We start from the raw sequence: 6,258 nt of genomic DNA, 5'->3' as shown, positions 1-6,258 counted from the left end.
CAGCTCCGTGGACACTTGGGTGACAGCGGGTTCTCTTCAGGTCCCCTCCTCTCTGTTCAGGGTTTTCTACTCTCCTCCCCCGCATTTTTAACGTTTGAAATGATAAAGCACGCACATGATTATAGAACGGAATCTTTCCAATTTATTTTATTTATTGACACTATTTATATACCTCTCCCCATCGGAAATTTCGGAGCGGTGTACAAGATAAAATGAAAATAAAAACAGAATAAAACACTTCAAACAGATTTTAAAAGAAGCAAATACAGTGACTCATGGCTGGACGTTAAGGAAAGGCTTTCCTGGAATAATGATGTTTTCAAGAGGCAGGGAGTTCCATAGGAGGGGGGCCACCACGCTGAAGGCTCTTCCCCTGGTGGACTCCAATCGGAGGATGGATCTATGTGTGACCACCAGGAGCAGGCCCTCGGATGACCTCAGTGACCGGGCAAGTTGGTAGGGGAGAAGGCAGAGCTCTCTCAGGTATCCTGGTCCCAAGTTGTTGAGGGCTTTGTACACAAGTACAAGAACCTTAAACCTGGCCCGGTAGTGAATAGGCAGCCAGTGCAGTTCCCTAAAATGGCCTCTGGGCTCTCAAATACAGAGTTTTCAAAGACATCCCCGACTCCATATCCCCACCCCGCCTATCTAGGTAATATGAGAACCTAGAAGGCTTTGCTGGAATGTCCTTCTCTCTCTTTTCAATGTGAGGCTGTGAATCCGCTGTGTTTACTTTCGGTTCCGTGGCAGAATTGAAAACTCAGCACTGCCTGGGGAGGGTTTCCTTTTCTGCTTCTCCTCTAGATGGCGCTGTGGTATAAGCGGGATAGCACAAATACACAAGAACTATCCCACTTTCTTTCACCACCAGAAATAATACCCCCATTTTCCTTGCTCACAGAAAGGGCCGTTCACAAACAGAGGCAAAACGGGGGTGGGGGGGTCACGACGCCATCTGAAGAACCCGTAAGCGACCATTTGTAGGGAATGACGAGCGGGCAATGCACGCCTTGTGGAGAAATGCTCATTGCTTCTGATGGCAAAAGAAAGCGTGGTTTTCTCTTGTCCATTTGCAAAACCATGCCTGGCTAGCTCAACAATGTTGCTGTACCTCCACCATGTATAGGGACAGTGAAAGCAAGTGAAGGCCAGCAACTGAGTGGTTCTAGGGATCCGTGTACATGGGAGACCAGCTCCAGGATTTTGGGGGTTCTTGAGCAAGGCACCCTCAACAGACCCCATCCCTCAATGAGTATGCCTTCTCACCCAAGGTCAAGCCAGAGAGATAATTTCCTGGCCAACTGAAACCGTACAGCACTAAGAGATCAAGAAACTAACCCTTTTGCAGCAAATAGTGAGTGTGTTTAAACCGTGGTTACGTAGCCACCATGGTTAGGAATGGTTCACATGACACGCTAAGCCATTGTGGTTAGGTGTTTTGAGTGAAACACTACGGTTTAGCATGCTGTGTGAACCACTCCTAACCAAGGAAGAGCACAGGTTTGTCCCAGTCCCAGTTGCAAGACTTGGATGTGATGAACTTGTTGGAACAGGAGAATCACAGCAGCAAATCACTTTCATGAGCCTGGGTGGGCTGTTATTCAAGGAGGAGGAGGAGGAGGAGGAGGAGGAGGAGGAGGAGGAGGAGGAGGAGGAGGAGGAGAAGAGTGATAATAACAATCATAATCATCATAATATAACAACAATGCCTTATTATTATAGACAACAGGCATCTCAGTCATGCCACCATTTTGATGGTCAACTCTGAGAGCCGTCTCCTTGTATTATTATTTTTTTATCCTTCCAAACCAAGAGCGTTAATCGCATCCCATCTCCAGTCTGACTCACATGTGGCTGTTTCCCCATCACCCAAAGCATGGGACACCAATCTGTGTCACGTTCGCATCTTTAAACGCATCTGTTTCGGCGAGCGGGGCACTTAGAAATAATAGCAGTTCTTTAAACAGAAATGCAAGATGTTCCACCGTAGCCAAGGCGACTGGTCCCAGGTTGGACTCGGTGGCCTTGTAGGCCCCTTCCAACTCTGCTATTCTATGATTCTATGACCTGATAGCACTCTTCAAATACTTAAAAGGTTGTCACACAGAGGAGGGCCAGGATCTCTTCTTGATCCTCCCAGAGTGCAGGACACGGAATAACGGGCTCAAGTTAAAGGAAGCCAGATTCCGGCTGGACATCAGGAAAAACTTCCTGACTGTTAGAGCAGTGCGACAATGGAATCAGCTACCTAGGGAGGTTGTGGGCTCTCCCACACTAGAGGCATTCAAGAGACAGCTGGACAACCATCTGTCAGGGATGCTTTAGGGTGGATTCCTGCATTGAGCAGGGGGTTGGACTCGATGGCCTTGTAGGCCCCTTCCAACTCTGCTATTCTATGATTCTATGATTCTATGACCTGTGTACCTGCTCAGTCTGCTGTCCAGGTGTGAAGCGTTGTTGTGAGTCTCCAAGGCTTCTGCAGCCCACCTTTCTTAGGGTCCCTTGACTTCAAACCAGACCTGGACCTGATAGCGCGTCAAAGAGAGGACACCTTCAAATAGAGGACTGTCCTTTGTAAAGTGGGACACCTGGCCACACCACGGCTGACCTGTTTTGGAAATCACAACATTCCAACCCCCTTGGTATGAGAAGTGGAGCGTCCAAAGCATCTCCCTATCTTCAGCAGTGAAATCTGGAAGGTACGCAGTGTCCAGCAGGCTTTCACGGAGCTTGAAAGCCTAACCCATGACAATCTCAACAAGAGTCTTGTCATTTGTTACCATTGCAGTGTTATGAGCATCCTGCTTCTCATATGGGAGGGGGTCTTGAGCGTCTTTCAGCCCCAGGGACGAATTTCGTTTCAGAGATGCGTTCGGGGAAGGTGTTCCATTAGTAGGCGGGGCTGAAGGCCGGCGTGGCGTGGCCAAAGGGCCAGACGTGCCTAACTGGTTTAGCTTAAAGCAGAGAGGTACTTCCACCTTTCAGGATGGGGAGAGTTCTACATATAACCCGGGGGAAAGAGAAAAGCTCTGTGGTCAAGAGGAAAGGGGGCGTGGCTAGGAAAAAGAGGCGTGTCCACCTGGGGAAAACCGGAAGGCCTTATTCCACCCCTGCCCTGTTGCAAAGTGCCGAAAGGCATTTTAGAATGACATTGGAGCGCCATCTTGTAAGACGCACACTCATTTCAGTACCACCAACAGAAAAAAAAGCTTTGAGTCTAAGAAATAATGAACACACCTGCGATTCTAAGATGCACCCCGTTTTTAGAGATGTTTATATGGGAGGAAAAGTGCGTCTTAGAATTGAAGAAATACGGTAATAGTTCTCTTCGAAGCCAGGATCCAGCGTGGATCAGAAGAGCACCGAACATCCTGAATTTCCTTGCTTTGATCTTCCCTTCCTATTCCTTTGGTATCATGTCCTTTATGTTTTCCTCTTTGTATGAGGCGCAGAAAACCAGCTGCTTCCGAATAATAATAATAATAATAATAATAATAATAATAATAATAATAATAATAATATGCAACCGTCTCCTTTTTTATGAAGATGAAGCCACCCGCGTCTCTGCCTCCAACTGTCAACAGCTTCTGCCGGAATCTTCTGGCCTCCTTCCCCTGATTGGTTCGGGCAGGACAGTTAGACTTCCGCTGCCTTATTTCAAGAGAAACTATGGCTGGGCTGATTTTAATGTAGTGTAGCCACCTGACCAGGACTTTATGGTAGGTCTGCCTTTTCTTCACCTCTTCAGCCCCAAACCTTTGGGGGAACTATTTTACCAATGGCACGATTTCCACTGCTCGTGGGTACAGGCCTTAGTTCCTAAATTATAGGCCTGTTTAAATGATCAATTACGGTTCCTGAATTCTCCCTCTCCCTCTCTCCTTCTCTCTCTCTCTCTCTCTCTGGGGCTGTTCACACAACACGCTAACCTACACTCAGTGGTTGAGTGTGGGTTGGTGTTGAGCCATGGATTAGCATGAACCCAGGATATTTTTCACAGGGCGGCTAAATAATAATAATAATAATAATAATAATAATAATAATAATAATAATAATAATTTCTTATCCGCCTCTCCCTCTGGAAAGTTAACTATGTCGTGTGGCTTGATAACCATCCTAAATAACCCAACAATAAACCCTGGGTTCTCAAGTGGCTCCTTCGAGAAAAATAAGCTTCCCTGCAGCATTAACAAGACAGCCTGGCTGCGTTCAGACAACGCACTAACCCACAGTTCGACAAACAACCCACGGTTCAAAATAGCCCACGCTCGACCACTGAGTGTGGGTTAGCGTGTCATGTGAACAGCCCCTTAGTGTCGATCAGGACGTCTCCATATACTTTGAGGGAAAGCTGTGAAGAGTAAAAATAAAAATAATTCAAGGTTGAAGGAGCAAGCATCACTGCAGTTAATGAACACAGGCAGGGAAATTATCTCTGCTGCAATCCTCCCGGTCCTTTATTATATTATATTGTTACTTTTGTGTAAGTTTCGCAGGTTGTCCTGATCTTTCCTTCCCCTTTGATTTTTATAAGTCAGGAAATTATCTACTTTGTTTAACCTTATGTTCTTAAACAAGCGCATCGTTAAATTATGGAACTCACTGCCACAAGATGTAGTGACAGCCACCAATTTGGATGGCTTTAAAAGGGGGTTGGAGAAATTCCTGGAGGCAAAGGTAATCCATGGCTACTATCCCTGGTGGTTGTGTGCTATCTCCAGTATTCGAGGAAGTAAACCTGTGTGCACCAGTTGCTGGGGAACATGGGTGGGAGAATGCTGTTGCACCATGTCCTGCTTGTTCATCCCTGGCCGATGGCTGGTTGAGTCTAGATCAGCCTTTCTCAACCTGGGGCGCTCCAGATGTGTTGGACTGCATCTCCCAGAATGCCCCGGCTGGGGCATTCTGGGAGTTGTAGTCCAACACATCTGGAGCGTCCCAGATTGAGGAAGGCTGGTCTAGATGGACCCTTGGATTGATCCAGCAGGGCTTTCCTTATGTTCTTATGTTCTTAAGTTAAGAGAGTCAATAAAATCCTGAAACCTCCTCCCTCTTCTTCAGCCATAGCTCAATCGGATTTCTGACCTCAACCCAAGAAAGTATGGAAAAAGGACCAGGGAGAAGATTAGTGAGGACAATTTACAAGAAAGTAGTCACTTTTTAATCTATCCTTTGTATGTTTTATATTGATTTTGCTGGTCTGCGACTGTAATAATTAATAATTGAATTAGGAAGTAGTGAGTTGAGATCGGGCCGGACCGGGCACAAAGAAACCAGACACTTCCGGCAGCACCCTGAGCAGAAGATGGAGGAAGGCAGGAAGGTAGCACAGTGGTTCCCAAAGTGGGCGGTACTGCCCCCTTGGGGGTGGTGGGATTGCATAGGGGGGCGCTAAGAGGCAAAGGGGTGGCTGGCAGGGGGACACTTGAGGTGGTCTTTTCCGAGAAGCGCCTCTCCAGTAGGTCTTAAAACCCAGGGACATTTTTATGGGAGAAGGTAGTTTGGTCCCAAGCCATATAGGGGAAGAATCCACACATGTATTAATACCGTTTAAGAAGAGTCCTTTTAACGGTGAATTGAAATGTTTCAAAAGCACCAAAACGCTAATGAAGAGACATACCCTGCTTGGTGTGCCCCGCCACGCCGGCTGCAAAACAGAGGCGTTTGCTCTCTTTTCACTCCCTCCCTCGGCAAGCCTGCGGCGGGTGCTTCCCATTTAAAGGCGCTGTGCGCAGGGGGCACTGGGCATGAGTTTGCTGAACCAAGGGGGCGGTTACCTGAAAAAGTTTGGGAACCACTGCTGTAGCATATAGGGTGATCCTATGGAAAAGAGGACTGGGGTCCTGTATCTTTAACAGTTGTGTAGAAAAGGGAATTTCAGCAGGTGTCATTTGTATGCATGCAGCACCAGGTGAAATTGTAGGAGCTATACTAGAGTGACCAGATACAAAAGAGGGCAGGGCTCCTGCAGCTTTACCTGTTGTGAGGGAAAGCGAGTTTCACCCGATGCTGCAGGCATACAAAGGACACCTGCTGAAATTCCCTCGGAGGATAGCAACAAGAGAGAGGGCCTTTTCAGTGGTGGCCCCCCAATTATGGAATGATCTCCCCAATGAGGCTCGCCGGGCGCCAACATTGTTATCTTTTCGGTGCCAGGTCAAGACCTTTTCTCTTCTCTCAGGCATTTAATAGCATTTAACAACATTTTGTTTGTTTCTTAATGGATCCCAGAACTGTCGTTGTTTAAAATGGATTCTG

This window comes from Elgaria multicarinata, chromosome 20 (assembly GCF_023053635.1).
Source record: "Elgaria multicarinata webbii isolate HBS135686 ecotype San Diego chromosome 20, rElgMul1.1.pri, whole genome shotgun sequence".
Classification (NCBI taxonomy): Eukaryota; Metazoa; Chordata; class Lepidosauria; order Squamata; family Anguidae; genus Elgaria; species Elgaria multicarinata.
The sequence above is the reverse complement of the archived record's forward strand: the minus strand, read 5'-3'. Positions refer to the sequence as shown.